At 40.3% G+C, this 27,571-nt stretch overlaps 1 long non-coding RNA gene across 3 annotated transcripts; it reads right to left on the bottom strand.

Moving 5' to 3' along the window:
* Positions 1-8,801: 8,801 nt before the first annotated feature.
* On the bottom strand, positions 8,802-16,376 carry LOC121489005. Of its 3 annotated transcripts, none has more exons than XR_005987233.1 (4): positions 15,939-16,376; positions 12,318-12,520; positions 11,821-11,980; positions 8,802-8,855 (listed from the first exon to the last, which is right to left on the bottom strand). It is a non-coding gene; the product is annotated as an uncharacterized LOC121489005 (long non-coding RNA). The 3 variants fall into 3 exon arrangements; XR_005987232.1 differs by lacking the exon at positions 8,802-8,855 and adding an exon at positions 13,596-13,712 and having other exon boundaries at positions 9,793-11,980; XR_005987231.1 differs by lacking the exon at positions 8,802-8,855 and having other exon boundaries at positions 9,793-11,980.
* Between the last annotated feature and the right edge of the window lie 11,195 nt (positions 16,377-27,571).

Genomic DNA, 27,571 nt, shown 5'->3' with positions numbered 1-27,571 from the left:
CAGAAGACCCTTAGTCAGCTTGATGCTTGTAATGACATTTAATGCCTCCTATGATTCCAAACATTTTCTCAAGTAGCTCTTCTCAGTGCCATATTAGTGCCTACACAGACAGAATGTTTTTCTCTTCCTCTGCACTTGCTCCTTTGGGTGAATTTACTACAATGGTCTCAGCCTTGGCATTGGGGAAGAGTGGGGAGAAGAGCAAGGAAGAAATTCAGCTGTCCAGGTGCTGGTAAAATAAATTCAAATAATGGGCCTCCTGGGTGACTCAATCAGGTAAGCATCGGATTCTTAATTTCGGCTCTGGTCATGATCTCAGGTCATGAGATGGAGCCTGTGTGGAGCCCTGTGCTCAATGGGGAGGCTGCTTGATGTTCTTTCTCTCCTTTACACTCTTCCCCTCGCTCCCCAGTGCTGTTTCTTTCTCTCTCTCTCTCTCTAACAATAAACAAATATTCAAATCATACATAAAGGTGTCAAACTTTAGATCCAAGCTAATTCCCTGATCCAGTTATAATAAATCAAAGATAATATTTTGACCCCAATTTCCGTGTGTATTTCTTGATTGTCCCTCAGAACCCGGAGGGAAGAGAAATAAGATTCTCAAGCCTGAGCACATGACATCTCGGCCATGAGTCCCTGAAAATGCACTAGCAGAACTAACATTGCATTTTCAAGATATCATAGGATAATGAAAGCTCTTGGGTTGGCCGTAGCATTTGGTGATTGCAAGTGAATGGTTCGTTTTGTAACTAATGCACTGCCAAATTTCAGGAAACTAGAATACAAAGGATAGCAGTCCCCATCCCACCCCCACTATATTTGTTAATCTACTCTATCTCTGCCTGAGGAAGGACTCAATTCTCCCTCAGTCCAATAACTTTTCAATAACTTCGATTCAATCAGTCCCATTTTAGATCCTATAGCCACATTATGGTTCTTTACTTTTTATCAGCTTTACTGAGGTGTTATTGGCCTAGAATGAGCTGAGTATGTTTCAAGTGTGCAATTCGATACATTCTGACCCTTAGAAGCATCCATGAAACTATCACCACGTTCAAGATGGTGAATACAACCTTCACTCCCCAAAATTTCGTCTTACTCTTTGGAATCTCTGCCTCCTACCCCTTCTTTGCCCTCCTTCCGTTAAAGAGCATGCTGTCATTTTGTTGTCTGGTCTCTTTCACTTGACGTAAATATTTTGAGGTTTATCCATGTTGTTGTAGGAACCAATAGTTCATGTCTTTTTCTTGTTGTGTTGTATTCAATTATATGGTTATACTACAATTTGTACATCCATTCGCCTGCTGACAGACACTTGAGTTGTTTCCGGTTGGGGTTATGACCAATAAAGATGCTGTGAAAAATCTGCATACAAGTTTTTATATCTGGGCATCTTTGCTTTTAAAAATTTAGATAAATACCTAATTGAGTAATGGCTGGGGCATATGATAGACTTCTGCTTAATGTTTTTAGAAACTCCCAAATTATTTTCCAAAGTAGTTGTATAGTCCTATCAAAATAGTTTGAGAGTTCCAGTTCCTCCAAATCCTTGCCAACGTGTGAAATAGTCTTTTTATTTTACTCCTTCTGATATCTCATTTTAGTTTTTTTTTTTAATTTATTTATGATAGTCACACAGAGAGAGAGAGGCAGAGACACAGGCAGAGGGAGAAGCAGGCTCCATGCACCAGGAGCCTGACGTGGGACTCGATCCTGGGTCTCCAGGATCGCGCCCTGGGACAAAGGCAGGCGCTAAACCACTGCGCCACCCAGGGATCCCTCATTTTAGTTTTAATATGCACTTTTATAATGACAAACAATGCTTAATTGCATGTCTTAAAAAGCATTGTTTTGTATATTTTGCCTGGCTTGTGTGTGTGTGTGTGTGTGTGTGTGTGTGTGTGTGTGTGTGTTTAGTTTCAGGAGTGAATATAAGCCTGGTGCCCCAACTCCATCTTGGCCAGAAGTCCCCATCCAGTTCATTTCAAAATTTTAATCTCATAACTATTTCGAACCTAGCCATCCCCCTTCACCTCAACAGAGCAGCCAGTCTAAGGAACAGAGAAGGAGGCATGAGATGGATTTCTGGCTTTGGAGAACCAGAGATAGACAGATAGACATCTAATTACTATATCCTGTGAGGTTGCAGTCCTTTTCTCTTGACAACCTTACCTGCTATTCTAGCTCACTGTCCTTGTGTGAATGGTTGAAGAGGTCACTTTGAAGCAGCTTCCTTGATCACTGGGAGCCCTTTCAAGAGCTAATATCTTCCAGCCAGCTGGTAACTTATATCATGTTGCCCTACTGCATCCACCTCCTTATCCCCCATACTGCCATGGTCCCGGCAATGCCTCCAGTCCACCCCCAAGGCCATTCCTGGGCCAATGGGCACAAGTAGGTCTTGCTGTACTCTTCTTAAACTAAGAACTCAGCCAGGGCTCTGGTGGGATTTTAGCTTCCCTGAGCATCTCAGTACCACACTAACACTCCTTCTTTGACCTCTGTCAAGTTGCTCAGTCTGTTGACCCAATATATATTAAATAGCAAACTTCAATGCTAACCTCTCCTTCCACTGTTAGAAATAATTTTCCTGGCGGCATCCCCATCCTCGGTTGTAGAGAAGGATGGGATAACTCCTTCCCACGAGTAGCACATCCTCCCCAAGCCCACACCTCTCATCCAGGCCTTTCCTCTCTGCTAGAGAGGTATGGGCCCCAACTGCTAGTGTCTCTGAATTTAGGGTGTAGGACCCTCAGTCTCTGTTTCCCTCAGGCTTGGGTCTTAACAGCAATCATGAGACAGCAAGAAAAACTCCACTTAATATCTATTATCCTGACACAGCTGCAGCACCTGGGAATTCCAGGTATAGGATTGTTTTTAATAGACGTGAGTCCTTGTACAGTCTGACGTGAATTTCTGTGGCTGAATTTAACATCAGTTGAACTGGGGGGAACTTGCATTTGTAGCTGAGGCACGTATTAGATTTTGAGTGAAACAGCATTTTAGTTGTATGGACTTTGTAGATTCTTGTTTTTTTAAGATTTTATTTATTTATTCATGAGAGACACACACAGAGAGAGAGGCAGAGACACAGGCAGAGGGAGAAGCAGGGAGCCTGATGCAAGACTCGATCCCAAGACTCGGGATCATGACCTGAACTGAAGGCAGACATTCAACCACTGAGCCACCCAGGTGCCCCCTGACCTTCTAAGTTTTTGCCTCTTGCTGCCGAGTTATCAACAAGGAATGTTAAGTTAGGACATTAAATTTCAAACACACTTAATTGTCCATGGAATAGAGAACATTAATGTCTGAGGTTTGAATCATATTTACCCTAAAACTGCCTTTTTCCTTTATATAGTTTTGATTTTCATCCAGTTCCATTTCAAGAACTATATAGGGGATTAACACTGAGCTTCCTATGACTCCTGGAGGATCACCCTGATATAGGGTCACACTGGCTCAAGTTTGTTAATTCTGTAAGATTTCATCATAGCAACAGATTGCAGGGGCTTAAAATATGGGTTCAGCCACAGAGGAATGATAGATTTTAACCATAACTAGGTAAAGAATAAGAAATCTTTTCCATTTCTTTGGGCCAAAGATACTCATCCCTATGAATTAATATCCAAAAGCTGAAGAGAACCGTCAAAAAATAAATATAATGCTATGCCTGGACCACTTGGCCCCTAGAAATTAGGTTGGTTTATAATCGAGATTGGTTTAAAAATATGTCTTGATCTTTAGATCAGTACAGAAGCTATGACATAATTAAAAATAATGGAAATCAAGCTCGATTACACTAGTTTTTCCCAATACTTTTCCTGATTTTATCTTATAAAAATTCAAGAAAAATTTACAGAAAAATTAAAAGTCCCCAAATTCCTATCACCCAGAAATGAAATAGCCAAGATTATATAGTCAAAAGTAAATATAGGGCAGTCCGGGTGGCTCAGCGGTTTAGCGCCGCCTTCTGCGCAGGGTCTGATCCTGGAGACCTGGGATGGAGTCCCGCGTCAGGCTCCCTGCATGGAGCCTACTTCTCCCTCTGCCTGTGTCTCTGCCTGTCTCTCTCTCTCTCTGTCTCTCATGAATAAATAAATAAAATCTTAAAAATATATATATATAACTCCAGCCATCTCCCTCTGCTGAAAGAACAAAGGAAGGAAGAGAGGAAAGAAAATTTAAAAAAACAAACTAGGATCATGGTGTACATGTTACTTTTACAAAAATAGTGGCATTCAGTATAATTTTACTTCAATTCAATCAAAGAAAAAGTTACCAATGAAAAACCGATAGAATTGATATTTGAGATTAGGATTTCCATATTTAAAAATTCTGTTCCTTAAAGATCTCTCCAAAATTAAAAAAATTAAAATCCTTAAGAAGTTGAAATAATATTCAACATCACAATATGTGCTTTTCTTGATAACCTTTTTAACTTTTTTTTTAAAAAATTTATTTACTGGTTTGAGAGCCAGCATGAATGGTGGGGGAGGGGCAGAGGGAGAGGGAGAAGCAGACGCCCTGCTAAGAGGGGAGCCTGACAATAGACTCAATCCCAAAACCTGAGATCATGACCTGAGCCGAAGGCAGATGTATAACCAACTGAGCCACCCAGGCACCCCCATTCCTGGTACCTTTAGATACCTTATTTATTACTCATTTGTTATTACTTATTTATTATTGAATACCTTTAGATAACTACAGATAACCTTTGGATGTTATGAAAAATGATAAATTTAGTGCTTCCACTTAGACATTTGCATTTTCTCAGCCGCATGTTCTGGTTTGAATTTGTTACATTATATTTTTATATTGTCTGAAGGTTTATAGGTGTATATTGTCAAGATTTATATCTCTTAGGAATAAAAGAGAATGGCTTAGCATGTAAATAATGCACTCAAGCCAAGTGAAGGGAAACGATTTTACATTCACTATATACATGAAAGTTCTTTAATAATTAAGGAAAAATGGTGGAAATTTTTGAGTCTTCACATGAAACAAAGGAAGACTAATTCAAAAATCCTGGCAGAGTATCATACTCATAGTCTATGTGGCATTTTAGTTTTAGCAAAATATCATCTCCCACACTGAATTAATGTTAACTTAAATTTTATGGGTTTGCAAATTTTCTGTCCTCTTAACTTGTAATTTGGGTCAGTTTTCTTGTTTTCTAAGATAAATAAGCAAAGGAGTTAACAATTAGTTTTATGTTTGTGCGGTATTTAAGAAATACAATAAAATAAAGTACAATAAATAAAAATTAAAAGTTAATTAAAAGTAGAAGGTAATATCAGTGTTTCATGCTTACCCCTTTGGCTATTTCTGTTTTAGTGGGTGCACATAATACTGACCTCCAACTGCCAGTGCCTGCAACTGAAGGCTTTTTCTTGCCATCATAGTCCGCTGTAGCTGAGCACATGGCAGTCAGATAGGCTTCAGAATCACCCCTCCTAGAGCAGCCCTCATCCTATGACTGAGATATTTGCAAGGGAGTTGGTATGCACATACCTCAGCTCTCTCTTGATGTGGGTGAGATAACTTCAAGGCACATGTTCGAACTATTTCCTACATTTCCTCAGCAGATTTAAGCTCAGTTGTTAGATGCAGCTGTTAGATCACTCATGCCCGTGGATCTAAACCTGCATCATAGCCACCTTTTAGGGTGGGGGTGCACCGGTGGTAAATGAAATCAGAGTCCTGGCCTCAGTTCATTTCATAGTCAAACCAGTGGATCTATGGAACTAGCAAGTGGAAATTTCTGTTGCCCAAGAGCATCATGGAAACAACTATAATTAGAACTGATAAAACCTTACCTCACCCTGGTTCATTGGCCTACACAGGGTAAGTCATATGTGAAGAAAAGCCAGATGGAAGTCCCTGAAAATGCCCCCATCAGCCATGATAATAAATCAAAAGCAATGTCACATCTTTGGCAAAATGGAGCTTTGATCCACGTCATAGTCCATTTTAATTGAACAAGTTCTCCTGCTTAAAACACATAGATCAGGAAATGACTTGAGGAATTTGGGCTTCCCACCCCCACAACTTTTGTCTAGGGTGGGCCAGAGGTCCTGGTTCCTGGAAGGCAGAGGGATCCTTCTACAAGGGGACAGAGTAAGGGCTCCATCGAATCTTCCTTTAAAAAAAAAAAAAAAGATTTTATTTATTTATTTGAGAAGGAGTGAAAGAAAGCATGAATAGGGAGAGAGGCAGGTGGAGAGGGAGAAGCAGACTCTCTCCTGAGCAGGGAGCCCAATGCAAGGCTTGATCCTAGGACTCTGAGGTCATGACCTGAGCCAAAGGTCATGACGCCTGACTAATCTACCCAGGCGCCCCTTCACTGAATCTGAGGTTATATCTTCTCCCTTGTCATTTTCAGCTTCTTATTCCAGATGACCAATAAGCCGAGAAGGAAGTCCTGGCTGAAAAAAGGATATAGGGTTGCTATTACATAATGAAAACAGGGAAGGCTGTGTCCTACATGCCTTTGTAGGGCTTTCTCTGGTCATTAAAGCATGTTTGCCCACGTTCTGAGAGAGTTAACAGACTCCAGGAGAAGCTCTGGACCAAAGATGGTGGAAGTGGTGCATAAATATCCCGTTTCCCTCTCCCTCCGTGAGATAATTCAGAGATACGCCATCTACACTTTTCCGCAGAAGGTTCCACTCCACTTGTGGTACTTCTTTTGCTAACACACTTTGTATTTGCTCTCTTTCTTTCCCTGTCTTAATTCCCTATTTCTTATTCCTCCCATCTAAATTTCTTCTGTTCAAATCTTTGTCTCAGTGTTTGTTTCTGAGAAATTCCAAAGTAGAGTAGGATCCTTGAAAGTTGTCTTTCCTTTAAAGTCATATCAATAACATTCTTTAAAATGCTGTTGAAGCTGTCATTAAGCATGCACACTTCAATAACCACTGGGATAATATCCATGATAAAACAGCACTCTAATTATTTTCATGCTCATAAGCCTGACCCAAAGGTACAAGTTTCTTCTTCAAAGTCTCTTTAAGGTTCCAGGAAACTGTACACTAATGAAAAAGTCCATTAAAAAATATATTTAGGCAGCCTGAGTGGCTCAGTGGTTTGGCGCCTGCCTTAGGCCCAGGGCGTGATCCTGGAGTCCTGGGATCAAGTCCCACGTCAGGCTCCCTGCATGGAGGCTGCTTTTCTCTCTCTCTCTGTCTGGGTGGCCTGAGTGGTTCAGTCAGTTAAGTGTCCTGAGTGGTTCAGTCAGTTAAGTGTCTGCTTTCCTTCGGCTCAGGTCATGATCCCACGGTCCTGGGATGGAGTCCCACTCCTTGCAAGGCTCTCTGCTGAGCAGGAGGAGGGATCTGCTTCTCCTTCTCCCTCTGCCCCTCCCCTCCCCCTTGTGCATGCATGCTCATGCGCACTCTCTCTGTCAATCTTTATATATTTATGTATACATACACACAGAGACACAAAGGCACTTTAAATTTAGGTACTTAAATGGACAGATTTCTGTTCTTTGAGAATCATATGAGGCAGAACAACTTACTTAACTCCTAAATCCTCAATGAGGCTACCTTTAGGACTGAGTAAATCATACTCCGCATAAAGGGATGCCTTTTACTTTGTTCACATGAATGGCACCTCTTGCAGCTTTGCAGGGCACAACCAACCAAACCTTATGCATCTGCAACATATAGTTGTAAAATGAATGCTTACTCCCTTATATATTACTGACAAGTTTCTTAAATGTAAAAGGATGTGAAACAGTCTATCAAATTAAACCCCCCCCCAAAGTTAATGTTGAATTATTGATGTTAAATTTCCCCTTATTCAATACAGTTTTCATTGTCCTGTATTGCTTTATCTAATGCTGGAATGTACTCATTGAATCATATTTTAGACCAGGATTCTTGATGATTCTATATGTGCCTCAAAATATAATCACATTGGAACTAGATAAAGGGGCTCTGTCAAGTTCAATTTAGCCAAGTTACTTCCTCAACAATACTTCAAAGATTTTACTCACATAATTCATACAGGCAGATTAGAATATGCACTCAGGTAAAAAAGATCACTTTGGTATTCTGATGATCATGCACAATCTTACTGCTAATAAACTCCATTGTATAGTTTCCCACAGGAGCAAGTGGAGTTTCTCATGGGAAATATTATGTAACTTTTTGAAAGAAATTTATACTGAACTTTTATTTGTTGATTTTTAAACAAATACAGAGTACCTTCAAGCGAGTACCATACTAGAATGTTAACAGAAAATTAAATATCCACTCAGCCTGTAGTGAATGGAGTTTAAAAAATAATTTTGATAAATGATTTCGATTGACTCCTTGATTATATAAGTAAACCTTAGAGCAGATGTTGAAAATTTGCAGCCTTAAGGTATGATTCAGCCTATTTGTGTATCACCATCTGGCTCAGTGTTTTTAAACTTTTGTATTTGAGTGCTTTCTTAGTTCCACAGCTTCCCTCCCCCACCTCATTATGGTCTGATGCCCATCTGGATTCACATTTTGCTGTTAGCTGCCTGGCCTCACTGGAAGGCTGAGATTGCAGCCTCTGCAATTGAACTGGGGGCCCAGTAGATTTTTTTTGAGAGCCATACTTAGATACCTTTATTAACAAAATACATATTTTTGTATACTTTGAAAAATTATCACGTACCTGCAGAGGCTGTGACATGCTTGAGAGTTTAAAATTAAAATGTCATTTCGGAGCACGTGGTGGGTCAGTGGTTGAGCATCTGCCTTTGGCTCTGGTAGGGATCCCAATCCTGGGGTCCTGGTTTGGAGTCCTGCATGGGGCTCCCTGCAGGGAGCCTGCTTCTCCCTCTGCCGATGTCTCTGCCTCTCTCTGTGTGTCTCTCAAGAATAAACAAAATTTTTTAAAAAATAAAATATTGTCATTTCAAGGTTTTCCTCCTCCCCTGTTTTTCTTCTGCTAGCTACTTTTTGCACTAAGCTTCTCTAAAACTGTACGACTACAAAGAAGGTCTACACAGGCTCAGGAGAAAGGGGAAGTAGGGAGGAATCAAGAGATACAAACTAACAGTTGTAAAATAAATCAGTCATGAGGATATAATGTACAGATGGTGAAAAGTCAATAATACTGTATTGTAAACCTGAATGATGCTAAGAAGGTAAGTCTTGAAAGTTCCCATCACAAGAGAAAAAATTTGTAACTTTGGGTGGTTATGGATGGTAACTAGACTTACGGTGGTGATCATTTTGCAATATAGACAATTGTTGAATCATTATGTTATACACCTGAAACTAATATAATGTTGTCTGTCAGTCATACTCCAATTAAAAAAAATAAAAGAAAGAAAGAAAGAAAAAGAGGAAGAAGCATGACCAGCATGCTGAAGTCCTTTTGGCCAATCCATGGGTCACAGGTCACACTGTGGCAGTTACTGCTGCTGACAATGGAGGATGGTATCAAAGATAGAACTATTGTTAAAGGACTTACTTAGATCAATCTAGTTTGAAGGGTCAGTTTTTAAAACCCTATTTTATTTGTTTCAACGTAATGCTGAAGATAATGCTACATTGCATGATTTACACATATAACCTGAGAATTAAGAGTTAGATTTTTTAACTTTAAATTGTGTCTGGGTCCAAAGTTTAAACTAAATGGGGTATGAACTCGTGCAAGATTTGGGGCACCTGGATGGCTGGTGCAAAATTTGGGGCACCTGGATGGCTTAGTCAGTTAAGCATCTGCCTTATGCTCAGGTCATGATTTCAAGGTCCTGGGATCTAGCTGCCGGTGAGGTTCCCTGCTCAGTGGGGAGCCTGCTTCTCCTTCTCCTTCTACTCATGCTCTCTTTTTCTATCTCACTCTTCTCTCAAATAAATAAAATCTTTTTTTTAAAGAAAAAAAAAGAATAAAACCTCAGTGATTTAACTTGATTCCCCTCCCCTGTGTGTCTCCTCATAATCTTTTGAAGAAGTTAAAGTGTTATTATCCCAACTGCACAGAAAAAAGAAACAAAAAATGCAATTGAGAACTTTTTGTTCAAAATCATGTGTTAAGTCAGCAACCAGCAGCATTAATTTGTGCTTTTTATTGTACATTTGTATGCAATTGTATCTTTTTATTTCATGATCTTTTCCACAGAATTAAATTTTGTAAAGGTTCAAAATTAACCTAAACAGAACTGGAGTGCCTTCCAGGTTAGGCCAGGATCCTACTCAATTTTAGCCTGGCTATAAGAGTTCTCCCTCCAGCTCCATGCAAAATCATAAAAGGGCAGGTTTCCTGTTAAGCTGGAGAAAATGCACAGTTGCCCTGGACAGTGTGGTCTGATGTGATAGTCGAGATTAGGGGATAAGCCACATGAGAGCCAGCAGTTCTGACCCTTCTATATAATTAAGGAAGAATGCCAGGTGTTCTCCCCCTGCCTGAGTAAGCCCGCCTTGACTTGTTATGAAGAAGTGTGGTGGACCAGACTGCTCATCATTAAAACAGACTCTGCCTACCTGTCTAGGACAGAAAAGGGTGGGAGGGGAAGACTACTTAATTAGCTGAGAGGCATCAGTTCATGCCAATCCAAATATAAAAGTAAAACAGGTGGGAACTTTTTAAATATCTTCTCTGAGGCATGCAACCCCTGAGGTCTTAGGACACATTACCAACTCATGGAGCTTTTGAAGGGATGGATCTTGTGAATCTAAGCCAAATGGTTAAAGGCATGAAAGTCATGCTTTGCCAGGAACCAACTGTCCATTTTCCTTTGTGCTTTCTACCACCAGAGGTTCATTTACTTTTTGTTGTTTGATCTCAAAGAATTTAATCTTTTGACAAGGCTACCGAGGAGCCTTGGAAGGTGCTAGACAGTAACATTTTCCACACAAATATTTTGAGAACCAAGTTTTGCAACTTGGAATTCACAGCCCTGTGCAAGAAGTTGTTGTTAAGTGGAAATTGGAATTTAGATAGTTTTTCAGACTGATGCTAGAACTCTGGGGTAGGTGATTCTAATATAGCTAGTTTTATGAATCTGTGACATGGGTGGAATGATCTGAAAGGTTTCATTTCAGTTCAGTACCTTAAAAACTCAAACCCAACTTCCTCATTTGGGCTTCACTTCTTTGGGGCTTGGAGGCTTCTTAACCTCCAAAAGGGTTACATACCCTTTTGCTGCCAAAACTTGCAATTGAACCTACTTCTCTGAATTTCTGATCTAGGAATTTTTACATCATTTTGATGCTTCCCCTTAGCTAACAGCCCTTGAGAACAAGAATAGGACTTACTAGAGAAGTATGGCTTCAAAGGAACCAGGAGTGATCCCAGGAGGACAGGGAAGTGACAGATGAGTAGGTTCCAGTGATGAGATAAATCTACTTGGACTAGGACTTCTGGGTCCCTACCTTTTGGAACACGAAAAGTTCTCCCTTTTTGATTGAGTGCATAACACCTTTCCTCCTTACAGTATGCAGTGATGTGTTTTTAAAAGGGAAGGTGAATTTAAAACGAAGAATTGTGACCCACCCCTCAATCTTCCCCCGGAAATCACAAAACCAAAGCCAAGAAAAAATGTTGTGAAGTCAGCACTGCTGTGGCCAGAGAAAGCACATTAGCAGGAGGCCAGTAGCTAGAAATGAGAAACAAAGTCAGAGTCCAGAATATGGCAGAGTAAGTGAGGTGGAGCAGCCATCTCTGTTTCCCTGGAACTGAAGGATTTCCTAAGGCACAGGACTTTTAGTGCTGAAACTGGGACAGTCCCAGGCAAATGAAAATGGTTACTCAACCTACGTAGATGGCAATTTAAATAAACAGAGTTCTGTTCTTTACCTGACTTGGACTCTCCATTCAAAGGATTACCTGGTTGAGGAGAAAGTGAAACACCATGCTGTACCATTGTCCAAAAGCATACATTGAAGTATACTTTCTGGAAGCCTGGTCAGAAGCAGAGTGAAGATCTGGCTGGCAACACATGCATGTACCTTTATTTTGTAGCTTCAGGTCTTGAGTATGGAGAAATCTGGAAGAAAGGACAGAAATTCATGAAGAGCAGGCAGGAAGTCATTCTAGAGATGATTGAGCATATCAACATACAGGAGATTGTGTAGACCTGAGTCCCTTTCAGGGTACAACACTCATTCTAGACACGTTGGTCTACACATTTTACCCCAGGCCCACTCAGTGCTCTCCTTCTCTTCTATTCCAGAATGCTGTTCTCTTACTTCTATAGCTACAGAAAAGAAACACTATTTATCCTGCAACCATCTTTTGAGATTTCACTGCTTCAGAAAAGGTATCTTGGACCACTTCTCTCCGTTAAGCTCCCACCGGGGAATCTTCTGTTATTCGCTGTTTACCTTCTGGTTGTGTCAATCAATGGCTCTAGATGTCTTGTCTCATCAACCAGGTTGTAAAGAGTGAGCTGTCTGGATTAATCTTTCCTTTTTAAAAATTGCCTCCGGCTTGTTGCAGTGTCTAGCCAGAATTGGCTTGTTGATTGTCTAATGCAACACCGTCCAACAGAAACATAAGATGAGCCACATTTGTCATTTGAAATTTTCTAGAGTCACATTGAAAAGAAGTCAAAAGAAACAGGAGAAAATCATTCTAATAATATATATTACTTAGCCCACTGAATCCCAAACATTATTTCAACATGTAATCAACATGAAAAAACTATCATTTTCACATGATTTTGATTGTACAAAGTCTTTGAAATTCGGTGTGCTATTTTACTCTCCAGCACATCTCAATTTGGTCTAGTCAGAAATCAAGTGCTCAGGAGCCACCTGTGGCAAGGTTAGTGTCCACCCTATTGGATAGCACAGGTCTGAATGATAATTTGCAGAAATTTGCTGAAGCAGTTGATGGAGACTTACATGATAGAAGGAGTTTAGTTTGATTTTTCCATCAATAAGAAACTTTTTAGAAGACTAGAAGGCTGCAATAACATGTCTTAACATAGTGAGAATAGAGATTAAGGCTATGAATTCATAGAAATCAAGAGAAAGGATGACTCCCATGATAGAAAATAAATGGGGGAATAGCATTGTGAATGATGGAGAAGAAGTAAACAAGAATTAAAGGTAGTAAGCCTGGAATCCCAAAAGAATAGTGAGATGGAAGTCAGAGAGAGGGAAAGAGAGAAAGAGACAGAGAGAGGGAGAGTGAGAGAGAGAGAAAGAGAGAGAGAGAAACAAGTCTAAGAAGGAGAGGGATTTCTTTTCAACCATGTAATTTCAGGTGCTGGCAAGTTCATCTCACCAGAGACATAGTTTGAAGCAAGGATGAAAGATGAGGTCTGGCAAAGTAGCTTTTGGGATCAATGCCATTAAGTTGGTTGAGCCTTACAATCCTAAGATTGTGAAGGCAGATAGGGATAAGAATGAAAAAAAAAATTTAATCTTAAGAGTTCCATAATTAGCAAGCAGGATAAAAAGTGCTGAAGATGCCAAGAAGAAAAGGAGGAGATCACAGAAGTCAAGGGTGTGGGGGAGACAATTTCAAAGCAGAAAGGGACAGCAAGCAGGAGAGAATTTGAGAAACGTCTCTTCAACATGCTTTGGAAGCCATCTCTAAAGCAATGAGAATCTTTGTTGAAGCTGAAGGGGGAAAAAAAAAAAAAGAGGATTTACATTAGCTGAGCTCTCTTCCAAACCCCTGGTTTTCAATCCTTAGACCAACAGGCCGACCAAAGATGTTTGGATTGAGAAATCTGACTTTTTCCAGCAGATACAGTCCCAGCAGGAATCCTGGCAGAAGGAAACAGAGCAGCACAGAGCGGGTGGAGCTCTGGGTGATTCTTGATTAATGGCCAATGTAAAGAAACCCCAGAAACAAGCCAAGTGACGGGACGCAGGGAATTCATAGGGAGAGCAGCGCAGGACTGAGAAACCATTGCGAAACCATGCTTTGGTCTTAGTTTAAAGACAAGAAGAAAAAATACAAATTTAAAGTATGACTTGTCATTTTAAGGATTTATTGTTCTTTTTCCAACCACTTTTTTCAATATTTTATTGCTTATCTTTAGGGATGGGCAAATATGGAATGTGTCCAGTGGAACGTTGCCTTTAATTTTTTGCACGTTTTTGAAAAGGCAGTGGAGAATAAGAGTGGCCTAAAAGCCCTCGAAACTTTAGTGGCCTGAACTCCGATCCAATCTTTTTTCTCTTTCGAGCCAATTCAACTGTAACACAGTACCCAGTATCCAAAGATTTAGAAGAAAAAAAAAAATGGAGGTTTTTAGCTTTGTCTTCGCTGAAATAGCTTCAGGATGATGGAGTCAAATTAGAACTAATAGGAATCAACTCCGGTCTAGGTAGTTAAAGTAATTCCCTTATTTGTGGGAGGTGAGATTTACTTTGGGTTGTATTTGGCAAGTGTAGGAGTAAAGGGTGTGTAATTTATTCGGCTTCAAAAGTCCCTTGAAATTCCCTGCAATTTCATAAAACGTAGCAGTTCAGATGCACAAATGTTTCTGAAATCTTTGGGACACAACCACCTAGATCATTCCTGCTACTGAAAAATGACTAAGTTGGATTTTCTGTTCCCTCCCAAAGGAGGAAGCTTGACAGATGCAAGTGAAAAGTGTAGTGCATCAGACACGGTGAGGTAGAAGGAGGTGGGTGAAAATGTGACTCAACTGGGAAGAGGATGCAAATTCCATTCTGAGTAGTAGGAACAGAACAGTGCATATGGAAATGAAGATGGAGTCAAAGTAGCTTAATCCATTTCAAGTGTTTTGTTTCTATCTACTGGCATTTCCTTGGCTCTCCTAGCCCATCTTAAAGACTCATGATAGATCCATACACATGCCATTCTTTCTACATCTACACACATTCCAAAAACTCAGAAACAACCCAAAAATGAGATGTGGGATTCACAGTTAATCAATAACTTCAAAAAGGAAAAAGAATACATAAGTCAAAGACTCTAGTGCATCAAGATAGCTATCAAACATTGTGCTTATTAGAAAGGACTTGCTCATTTTTGCTTAGAGATGAAATAGCTTTTATTATTCACACACATGCACACAATGTGTTCTTGTTTCAGGAAGCACCAACATCAGATAGTCAGATTACCAGATAAACTCAAAGATTGGTATTCTGACTAAATTGGCAGTTTCTAAATGTCAGATAGATTAGTTTATCTCAAATCACTGTGGTGCAACCTCATCACAGACTGTCCCTTGAGGGTGTTTAGATAAAAATATATGGGGAAATAATTTCTTGTATTTAAAATAGCAACCTGTAGTTTCCTAAGAAAACCAGGTGGAAAATTTTATATCAGATGCCTCATCCTTAGAAATTAGACAAAGTCTCTTACATCTTGAATCTCCTTCACCCCTTGATGCAAATGCCTTCTAACCCTTATGGGACGGAGTAAAATTGGTGTCAGCATCAACATGTATCACTTTCCTCTATATCATTAATGACTAGCTGTATAAGTAATCTGTTTTATATTGTAAAGCTAATTTTATATTGATTAAAAAAAAAAACAAACCTCTCTTACTTAGGACATTTACTAGAAGAGATAATAAATATCCTTGCAGTTGGCCATGCTCCTAGACTTTTAGTTCTTCCAAGAAGCCCATTGATGGCTTCAAGGAGGTAGCTGGATTCTGGAAATAGTCACTGAGATCGTGTGCATGTAAGAGTTTTTGAAGTCCCAAATCTTTAGTCAGGTTCTGTTGGGAACGCACGTCTTAAAGAAATTAGGCATGATTTAGAACAGCACACATAAAAGTGTACGTGGAATGCTTCAATATGAACCTGGCGCTTTGCCAAAGCTAATAGTATTACTAGTAGATGAATATGAAGATATATAGCATAATCTTTTTTTTCTCCTTTAAACCGAGTCCTAAAAAAATTAATTAATTAAATTAAATTTTAAAAAACTGAGTCCTTTGATGTTTAGTATAATATTCAACAAAATAAGGTAGATCTTTCTATCCAAGGAAAATACTAAGACACACTCACTGTTCCATTCAGGCCAACGTTTTACCTCTTTTCGGATTAAAATTAACGAGGGTTTCACGTTGGGCCTTCAACCTTATGGGAGGCTCCTAAAACAGACAACAGCGCAGGGTGAGGAACCTTGATTGCGCAACTTCTGCTCTGGCTTTTTTGGAAAACAGCCGACAGTCATTTTTCTTATGGCCCACCCTAAACAGTCACGACAACCTGGTCACACTCCTGGGATTTTCAGAGTAGCAACCGCACATTTTTTTCAATGAACTTCCACGGTCCGTACTGGCGAAGCGGCGCCACCGGGCCAGGCACACTCTGGGCTCCCGGGGACCACGTCCGTGCGTGGCGCGTCGTCGTCCTGCTTCTTAACGAATTCTTCGGAGATCGTGAACGTGACAGGGGTCGCGGGGTCGCCCCCCGCCCTGGGAGGGCTGCGCGGGGAGCACAGGGAGCACAGGGGGCGCTGCGTCCGCCCGCGCAGCCCGGGAGCGACCCGGGGGCGGGGGGGTGGGGGGCACGGCCGAGGGCGCGCGCTCCAGGCCGCAGACCCGCCCCGCGGCGCGCGCGGCCGCCGACGCCGCCTCCCGGGAGGACGGGCCCGCGCGGCCGGCGGCCCCGGAGGCAGCGCCCGCCCCGCCCCGCCCCGCCCCGCCCCGCCCCGCCCCGCCCCCGGCGCGGCTACACACAGCGGCGCCCACGTGCCCAGCCCGCCTTCGGCAGCGCGGCGGCCCGGGCGCTCCTCTCCGCGCCGACCAGCGAGGCGGCCGCTGCTCCCGGCCTCCCGGAGCCCCCGGCACGCTCCAGCCGCTCGCCCACCACCGCCCCCGTAAGTTGCCGAGTGTGCGGCCGCGCGGAGGGGCGGCCCGGGCGGGGGCCGCGGGGGGGGCGCGGGGCCGCGGGGGGGGCTGCAGCGCCTCGCCCCCGCCAGCCCGTGCAGCCGCGTGCGCCCCCGCCCGCCCTGCACCCGAGGGGCCCCGGAGACTCCCGGTTTGCTCTAGGAAAGGCGGGCAGCCCGGGTGGCTCAGCCGTGTGGCGCCGCCTCCAGCCGGGGTGATCCTGGAGGCCCGGGATCGAGTCCCGCGTCGCGCTCCCTGCGTGGAGCCTGCTTCTCCCCCGCCTGTGCCTCTGCCTCCCTCCCTCCCTCTCTCTGTGTCTCTCTCTCCTGAATAAATACATGCGAACATAGAAAGGCGCGTGGAGCTGCGGGAGCCTTTCGCGTCCCGAGCTGAGCGGGACTGGAAGGACAGACACAGGTAAAACGTGCTCGTGCTGCTTGAGCTCCTTGCAAGGAGAGCGCTGGGCTCCGAACCCGTCTGGGGCGGGCTGGGCTCTCTAAAGCCCGTTTCGTGCAGTCGTCAGCCTCGAACTCGAAATGCCGTCCCCGAGGCTTAGGCAGTCGCCAAGCCCGTCGCCGCAGTGATCCATTCCTCCGCGGAACTCTCCAGCATGTTTTTACGCGTATCCCCCCCAGTCCGTGGAGTAACGTCCTCAGGGGTCCTCAGCATCTTAAAGATGCTTAAAACTACGCTCACGGGAAGTCCTACACGTCTTTATCAGTGCAAACAGTTGCTTAGGTTTCAGGAGTTAAAAACGTTCAACCTATTCAGACCTTTCATGCGTTTATGCAGAACTGCCTCCGGAGGCGTTTCGTTGACCCTTAGGGCTGGTAATAAGGTTTAATCGAGTCGCACGTGCAGAAACAATCATACTTTTAATGAGGGTTTATTTAGAGCTCTCAGAATGTTGAAGGGAGGGGTGCTGCTGGCATATCGGGTTAGTGGGTATATGGCCTCTGACTTGATACTTCGGCACTCTTGGCTTGGCCAGTCCTTAAAAACGTCAGTCACCTCTTTTCCCTCTAAGCATTAATAATGATCTCTCCAGGAAATTGCAAACAATTATGTTTGTGCTCTTTTTCTAAGGGATGTACGGGATAAGAATAGTTTAAGTGTATACTTTCTTACAGCTGCTTTTTTCCTTTGTAAATCAAATCCTTTTTTTTTTCTTTTAATTGCAGTAAAGCCTAATATGAAATGACGTTTTAGTGCAGAAGAACATATGCATTTTTTATTTGTTCCATTACTCAAAAGTTCCTAGTTGGTTATTCTAGGTTAATGCTGGGAGGCCACATTATTTATGATTTTTTTTTTCCTGTTTTCTCTCTTGCTCTCACTGGGTTTCCATATTGTGCCCGATTGGGGAATGATATTTACCTTAAGGCATTATAATCTTTAAGGGTGTGCCTCGGCCTTGGAGAGACCAGAGTAAAATGCTGCCTGGTTATCTCCTGGGATTCAGTTTGCAGAATCCTTGGCCTCTTTAGCACGTCCTCCGCAAAGCCCTTTTGATTCCACAGTTTCTAATCATTATCACTGACTGGACTTAGAGTCTGTAAAAGAGAATTAGAGGCTGGGAGGGGAAACAAGGTAGCTGTTGGAGTTTGAAAAGTCTGGGAATACTCTGGAGTTTTTCATCTTCTCATATATTTTTGGTTTTTGCGCATATGCAACTGAAGACTTTTCAAGTTCTTGCTTTCCACTACAAAACTACTCCCCTTTTGCAGAGTGGGAGGGCCTGATCTCCGTTCTGCATGGCTCACCTTTTGTTGTCTTCCCACGCCTCCTTGCTGAAGTTCTCCTCGCTTCTCTTGGCTCTTCTGGCCAGACCTGGATCCTCATCTGTGGCTGTTTCTGCTCTTTCAGAAAATCCCACTTTTACAAAAGGCCTCCCATAGTTTTCCTTTGGTGACTACTTTGTTTAGCTTAGTTTCTATCTTCCCTTCTGTTTTATTTGCTTGCCACTCCGTATATCCCCATCTGTATACCTATATAAGTATTTTTTTTAAGTGTTCAGGGCCATCTGCTGGTTTTGTTTTGATGTCCTTCGTGACCAACTTTCAGAACAGAGGTTTGGAAACACCCTATGTTGTTATTTGTCTTATTATTTCCCCAAACATGATATGAACACATTGATATTTTTTTTAAGATTTATTTATTTGAGAGACATAGAGCAACAAAGTGCCTGAGCGAGGAAGAGAGGGAAAATCAGGTTCCCCACTGAGCAGGAAGCCCGACATGGGGCTTGATCCCAGGACCCTAGGATCATGACCTAAGCCGAAGGCAGACGGCTAACCAACTCAGCCACCCAGGCATCCCAACACATGGATTTTTAAGGACTGGCTTCTTGTAGACCACTTAAGGGAATATCATACATTTAAGACAAAAGTAGAATTTTCAGTTGAATATATTTCTAAATAGTCACATGTTTAGTACTATGTGCCTCATTTGGAAGATTTATCATCCAACTGAATACTGAAAAACTCAGTTAACAGTAGGATATCGCTTATGTGGTACAGCTCGTCTAAATGATTTGGAAAATCTGTGTGCTTAACTTATTTCTGTACCTTTAATCTGAGTATAGAAAGCCACACCGATAAAGCCTTGATTAAAAAAAAAAAAAGCTTCATGAAATCATTCTTTTCATTGTCTTTTGTTTTAGTAACTTTTCATTCTGTTGCCTAATGCAGTGTCTGCACGTGGCACATGCTTGTATGTCTTATTGTTGAGTGAATGCTAACGGATTTCAATAATTTGAGAGAAGGTGTTATGTATGTCTTTGAATGTATAATCCTTCCTTGAAAATTGTTGGATTCCTACTCTGTAGCAGTCACCAGACCACCAAAAGTAATGTGTCGCTCCAATTTTGAAAGGATTCTTCAATTAGTTTTACATTTGGGAAACCCTTCATTGATGGATTTACAAGTAGGTTTTTTGTATATAAAGTAACAATACTTGTAAGCAGATGACTTGAGTATCATCTACACCAGAAAGCGAGTGAGGAACACACTCTTTAATACATGGAGAGGCTGGTGCTTCCTAGTCTATCATCAAAAGCACTTGGGCTTGGCATTTTTGTCTTACTGGTAGTAATAAAATTGTCATAATTCTTCTTATGTATTTCACTTACCTTTTTGGCTATTTTAGAAGTGTTATCTATGGCTTTGGAAATACTGTAGATGCTGTTGATAAAAACAAACCAACAACTGGGGGTTCGTTTCCACTAGGCTCTAAGTAGGCGACCAGGTTCTCAGTAGCTCAGTTAAAATAGTCAAAGCATGATTTATCTATTAATTTTTCCTTTTTTATCAATTTTTCTTGTCTAACTTAATAAACATACATTAATCTGTGGAAGCATGCAGTGTTCTATTGGGGTTTTTTTTGTGTGCTTATTGACTCTTAAACTTTAAATGTTTGTGGGAATGGCCTCTTCTGCCATGAGTTAACCTTCTCATTGGTAAGTACCATTAGTATTGACTTTAAGATTTGAGTTGAAGTGGTTTTTACTTAAAAGACTGGTTTTAAATATGTGGGTCACATCTCTCTGTTCCTATATAGACTTTTACTTTGGATCTTTCTGCACAGGGAAATCTGTGGTTCTATTTTTCTGGGTGTGTATAGACATAAGTTCTTGAAAATCTTAGGTGTCTCACATCCAAAATGGAATTATCAGGCTACCATGTCCTATGTGATGATTTCATTCTAAAGATGTCATACATTTGATTTTATGCCTCTCTCCATCCCCCTTCAAAAAATAAAATAAAAAATAAAATCCATACTAATTTCTGGTGCTACGCATTACTAACTTTCTTCAGAACATGAGCCAATCTGGGACTTGGTAGTAAGGCAGATGATAGAAGTACATTCCTTAACATTTCTTCCAGGAGAAAAAAAAAAAGCCCTATGTTGTATTCATTTTTGGAATATTTTGTGAACAATACACAGCAAAGAATTTTTATGTCCCTTGTTAATTCTAGCTAGTTATTCCCACAGTTCTAGGGAAAATTCTTTTCTTTTCTTAACCCAGTCTGGCTTCAGGAAGCCTCCCTAAGTCTTTATACAATTATATGTAATACAATCCTGTTCATGCTGTCACAGCCTACTTCCTAGTGAGCCTACTGATCATGGTGGGTGGAGCTTCACATCACTGGGGATGTCGAATGATACTGTAATTAAGAGGCTTTCACTTTATACTTCTACTTTTGCTACTCCCCTATTTTTTTTTTACTTCAGATTTTAAGATATGTGGATCTGTTCTACTTAAAAAGAAATGATTGTCTCTTCAAAAAATCAAGAAAGAAAGTACACCTTAAAGGTTTTTTTTTTTTTTTAACTTCTATGTGGACCGAAAAATGTTATAGGAGTTGGTACTTTAATCATTAGAAATAAAGATTGGTTGCTTAGAGTCTTTTCTTGCCTTGGCTCTGGGTATCTAGCTGTCATATTGGTAAATGATGATAGTCACTAGCGGAATATGAGAGAGTAGTGTAAGTAATAGTGGAATTAAATGACTGTATATTGAACCTTAAGGGAAAAAATAGGGTGTCTGCATGTTCAGCCATGGTTTTTTACACTCAATATGAACTTGAGGCAGATTTTCAGAATCCAACTCAATTTCTACTTTTAAAAATCACACTGCAATCTCTAGAACTTGAAATATCTTTGAGTGGTGGGAGTGGGAAGTCCTCTCTGTATCATATGCAGAGTGTATTTTCCCAAAGCATGTGGGTTGTATTCCCTCCCTCTCCCCATTCATGCTGTCTGGCTTCCAAAAGAAGGTATGCATTTAGTGGAAACAACTGGATTTTATTTTTGTGAAATTAATATGCAAAATTTACCACAACTCATATGCAGAATTGTTAATATTCAGCAGTTGTGTGTGCATCCAAGTTATTGTTTTGCTACATTAGGATTGCCTTGGAATAGGAAATACAACTTTGTAACTTTGATTCTAAGAATATCCTATGAGATACTCTATTTGGAGTCTTCCAGGAACAACAGTTAGTTAATCCATTTTGTATGATTATGTGTTGTATATATTTACTGCCCAGATCTGGAGTCCATAGAGAAGCAAAGAATAACTTAGTCCCTGTTTTCTGGGCATTGACCACCCAGTGAAGAAGGTAACAAGTAAACATACAATGGAAACAGAATCATAAAGCTACCATTTGAGTGACACAGACAGCTGAAGGTTTCAGGACAAGAGGATAACAATCTATTCTAAACTTTACTTTCTAATAAAAGTACGTGTTTGGTTTCCGACATAGACTAAATGCCCAATCATTTTAGGGATTACCATCATTACCATCACTGTTATTGCTGTTAAAGCCAGTCAGTCTTCCTTCTTCTAGTTGCTCTTTGGTAAAACTTGAGTCACTTGAACTTGAGTTCTGGCTGAGCAGTTATTCATCAAAATATGCATTTGGGAGGGCAATAAGACTTATACTGTGATTTTGGCAAAATTGTGTATCATTTATTACCCTGGACCTCTAGAAGATTATGTTTAACTGCAAATTCAAACTACCCTGACAGGTCTTAGAAGAAAAGTTAAAACACATTAGGAGATTATAGTTTAGAGGGAAATCTTGAAAAATAAAGCCATTCCAAAAGTGCAATCAAATTAAGAACATGAGATTATTTTAATTTCTCACTCTAACAGTTGAGTTGTTACATTAGGCAAGCATGACACATTTATGCAAACCTAATGAGTTTAAAACCCATAAAGGGCCTTGTCAAGAATGGAAAGGTCATAAGAGGTCTTCATCCATCCTCCCATTATTGCTTCTTGCACAGAACACCCACTGAAGATCGGGAAGGCAGTCCCTGTCTCCAGTCTAGTGATAGCTCTGATCTTTGCTTTCAGCTTGGAATGGACAAGAACCGGAGAAAAAGTGCTGATAGCTGAAGAGATACTATCCCACATTAGAGAGGGAAGAGATATTTTGTTAGAAGAAAGCACATTTAGTTTAGTGTCCTACTGTTGACCTAGTAGAAGCAAAAAAATGTTTTAAAAGAGATTGTACAACTAAAACTATATTGACCACAGTCTTCAGTTGCTGTCAGACCCAATTCTCGGGTGGCACGTGATAGGGCTCCATGAAGACATGGGGCTGAGTGCCATAGCTTCACCTTCCAGGTTTCCAGGTTCTTGTGAATATACTGTTAAACAAACAAACAAAACACCTGATCATTGTTCCTGAGGGGGGGGCGGTGGGGTGGGAAGGACGGGTAATTAATTTACATCTTTAGTGTACTAGACAAATCTTTGTATTTCTACTTGATAAAAATCACTTCACAAGGTTTTTTTTTTTACTAGACCAGAGGTACTCAGAATTCCATATTCATTTGTAGCACTCTATTGTCATGCTGCTACTGATTGGCTCATTTATGACCATTAATGTTATCTATAAGTTTTTTGGTTGGATGGTGAGTGGATATTCATTTTATTATTATTTTAAAATATTATATGAATAAATAAAACTTTAAATAAATTTCTCCTAAATAAATAAGCAAATAAAAGTCTTTATAAATGTCTTGTGTTTTTCCTTCAAGTAGAGAATGTTTGTATTGAATGAAATTTTCCTCTTTCATTCAGAAAAGCAGCTTTCTTTAGAGAGTGACTTTTTTTTTCCTCCTGAAATTCACTTTATGTTCACTTCCATAATGTTCCTGGTCTCTTGAAGCAAAGGATGCTTACCATTTTTGCATAGGCTTATAGTCTGCAAAGATGTTTACAACTCCATAAAAATCTAAAGGAAAACTCACTGATAGTTTGTGTCAACTTAGATGTGGAAAATCTATGTCCAATAAATTCAGGCTAGTCTGTGTAAACTTTTTATATGCTTTTAATGACCATGTTAACACAATTTTACATTTGTGTTTGAATCCAACAGCAAGTTTTAAGAAGTTTCTTTAATTGTTATTTGAGCAATTGTTTAGGAGACATTTCTGCGAGACTTAGAAAGATTCAGGGGTGAGCTTTGACACTCCGTCTTGAGGGCTCAAGACTCTGGAGTGTCTTGGCCATGTTAGGACTCTAACTCTTTTTTCCAGGGCAGTGTATGCAAGAAAACGAAGCTGAATTGACTGTTTCTAAACAAGCAAAATGAGATTGCTATTTCAGTTCTCAGGTTTGACATTTGCATTGACCTAAACTTATCTGAAGGAGTTGGCAGAAGAATAAGAAACGTCATTCAAGTCCAAAACATACTGTGAGTTCACTTTGTTCATCACCTAAAACAGGTGGCACAGCTGAGTGTTTCAATGAGTTTCAGCTTGGAGTAAAAATTGAGCACCCACTCTGTGTGTGCTGTGTGTGGATGTACCTCATGAATGAGATGGCTCCAGTGAATCACAGTTTAATCTCTATGAAATTTAATGGTATTCAGAGTTACTTCTCTACCAAATCCTCTCCTCTTTGGCCCCTCAATCTAGATTACAGATTTACATGACCATTTTTAGAGGGCAAGGTAAGGGAATCATATTAATGTAATCATAGTAGAGTCATATTAATATTCACAACTTGAGGTCCTTGCTGTTTGAGCAGTCTCTGAAATTTAACTGTCCAACTCTTAAAAGATTGGGCAAGTGAATCAAATGGGAGAAGTAAAGTGATTCAAGTTGAAAAGGAAAGATTGCATTGACTTAGTCTTTTCTAATGAAAGGTTTCATGACAGGCTTCATATAGTTTGGATCAGCGGTATTTGAATGAATGGTAATTACGGTTTTTTGATAGAGAAGGAGCCCCTCCTTCTGTCCATCTTGATTCTGTTTATATATATATATTTTTTATATATTTTCATGGAAGGAAGAAGAACCTCACATATACATGAAAAATACAAATGCCCCAGTAATTCTGTGTAATGTATCTGGCAGTTTAAGCTGCCCTGAATTCATACCTGGGGCTTTAGGACCCTGTGATTCAGAAGCCATTTCAACTCTTGGGAGAAGTACCTTAGGAAAGAATGTTTTGGGGCAGGATGGGGCCTTCTTGGGTCATACATCCTTTCTTGCTGATTTAAGGCTGCTCTTGGCCTCCATGGAGAAGCTGAGAAAAAGCTCAGAGGTAAGTGTGACCCTGGGAAGCTCCAGTTAAAAGCTATGACAGTAAAAACAATGATGACCATTCTCATTTGTGCAATGGTGGAAGCAGTTGCCTGCCCTCAGAGGGGCACTTTGGACTTCACTTATCTCCAGCATCACCATCTTTATTCTTCCAAGTTCTCAGATTCACGGATTTCTATGTCCATCTATGGGCCAGGAAATAAATTTGATTCTAAACTGAGCTGAGATCACTTTAATTGAACAGTTGTAAATATATACATAAATGGGAAGGAAAAGAATAATGGAGAAGAATAGTCCATGCCCTTTCTTATCTAAGATCAGAGCATCCTTGGAGAGACATCTGAAATCCAACCTTATGGCTCAATGTCAGTCTGATGTGGATTTTCTTATAGAAAGTTCTGGAAGTTAATAAATTTACAGTATAATGGGACTAAAGAGGTCATGCAGAACTAAAGAGTAACTAAAAAGCCATGCAGAAGCTTAATATTGTACCTAATGAGTAACAGTGAAGCAAAGTCAAGAATTTTAGAGTGGATTTCTCTACTGAAATTCTTGTCTTTCACAAAACTTGCTTTGTAAGTGTTTACGATTTGTAATGTTTTGTTGCCCTCTTTAAATGCATTACGTTGGTGACATAGTGATTGTGTAGGTGGAGTAGGACTTCTGTATTCATCAAGAAAAGAGCACAAAGCACATTTGTCGCTATTGAGAAGCAATAGTGGGTGTTGATAAAATTTGTAGTACTAGAGCTTTGAAAACGTATCTTGGGCTGGTTTTAAAGTCACCTAAAACAATTTCACTTTAAAACAAAATCACTTTTTTATTAGATGATAATACATAAATAAGTCTCAGTATCCCAGAAATTTGATCCTACCACTGGAAAAAAGATGAGATATTATTGTGGTAGCTGGGTTTGTATTCCAAATCCCAACCTTACAATGCATTGAAAACTGTAATTTGTGGGTAATTTGTGAAGCTTTGGAAGTGTTCATCTCCATCCTCCCTGGCCGTGGATGGTTTCGGACTCCTAGCACTTGTATATGTCAGCCAAATATAGTGCTAGACAAGTTTGAAAGAGAAGGGGGTAAGCTCCTGGAAAAGACATTTTAGACTTCTCTTCATATAGATGAAGACATTGAGATCCTAAGAAGTATAACGTCTCTGAGGTCAGACAGCTAGGCTGAGTGAAGACCTGATTTCAAGATTTTGATGGAGCAAAAGCCCTGATTTATACCAGGCTATTCTGCTTCTGTGAAAGCAAATCATAATCATACCACTTACATGGTAGGAATTTTATAAATGAGAATCAAAGTACAATTTTAACTTTAGCTTTTAGATTTTAAAATTTCTTGGAAATTAACATTTGAATAAGATATTTTCATGTAATGGCATTCTTATAATGTGAACAACTTTTTTTTTGTTTTTTTTTTTTTGTTTTTTTTAATTTTTATTTATTTATGATAGGCACACAGTGAGAGAGAGAGAGAGAGGCAGAGACACAGGCAGAGGGAGAAGCAGGCTCCATGCACCGGGAGCCCGACGTGGGATTCGATCCCGGGTCTCCAGGATCGCGCCCTGGGCCAAAGGCAGGCGCCAAACCGCTGCACCACCCAGGGATCCCAACTTTTTTTTTTAATAGCTTGCTTTTACCAAAAAAAAAAAAGAAAAAAAAGAAAAATGTAATCTTAACCTGAAAATAAAATGACTTTAAAATATGGGATCTAAGCTATCTAAAGTCATTAGCATTCAAACCTCCTCTAAGTGGTGCTTTTAAGCAAGTAAGTTCTGTTTGGAGTGCTGTTGTGCTATCTTTTTAAAAAAGAAGCTGTTTGATATTTTGCTTTTTCTGATTATCATAGGTAACAGATGGTTTGCACTTAGTTCAGTGAACCGAACAAAGAGCAGACTTTGCATAAAATTTCTGTTGATGATGCATTTTATCTCACTGAAATAGGTTGTGGGAACCTTCTGAATAATGAATAGCATATTTACATTATTCTGATCTCTTTTTGCTACAGAGTACAAAAATGTAAAGGATAAACCTAGCGTTGCCACTTTAAAAGTTATACAATATTTAAAGTACTTTTTTTATTCTGACCACAATACCAACTCTAGGCATGTTGCATGCCCCGACTACTTCCAAAACTGATAAATTGCTCCGGTCATCTTGAAAACTCCAGGCACTTTGATCTCATTGAACTACATTGGAATAGTAGTAACTTCATATTTTTAAAGGATTTTAAACCTTAAAGCCTTGAGGATTCTATCATTTCTCTAATCCCCCAATTTTGAAATTATTTGGTACAGCTAATGTTTGACTCTCTGTTAATCAACCAGCGTGTTCATCGTTTTTGCTTAACTCTTGTGTGACATCAAAAGGTGGAGGTGATGGTGACGGGAGGCAGGCAGAATGATGTGGCTGCTGCGGAGGTGACTTGGTGAGTGAGGAGTGCAGACTTCCAGCCTGTTGGTGCCAATGGTAATTGAAAGCTCAGTTGAAAACTTGACTTCGTCACACATAATTTTAATGCATTACCTATTAGACCAGGGAAACCGGCAAAGTTAAACCATATAATTTCACTTCTAACTTTGTATGCGTGAATCAGAAGTCAGGTTGTTTTTAAGAAGTGGAAGAAAAGTGTCATCTTATTGAACCAAGTGTAATTTTTATTGAGTGAAATAAAAGGTGTAAAAAGAATGCAAGAATCCTTATTCTTTTTATTCCCCCGCCAACAAAATGAT

This window comes from Vulpes lagopus, chromosome 4 (genome assembly GCF_018345385.1).
Source record: "Vulpes lagopus strain Blue_001 chromosome 4, ASM1834538v1, whole genome shotgun sequence".
Classification (NCBI taxonomy): domain Eukaryota; kingdom Metazoa; phylum Chordata; class Mammalia; order Carnivora; family Canidae; genus Vulpes; species Vulpes lagopus.
This window is presented reverse-complemented; position numbering and strand designations above follow the sequence as displayed.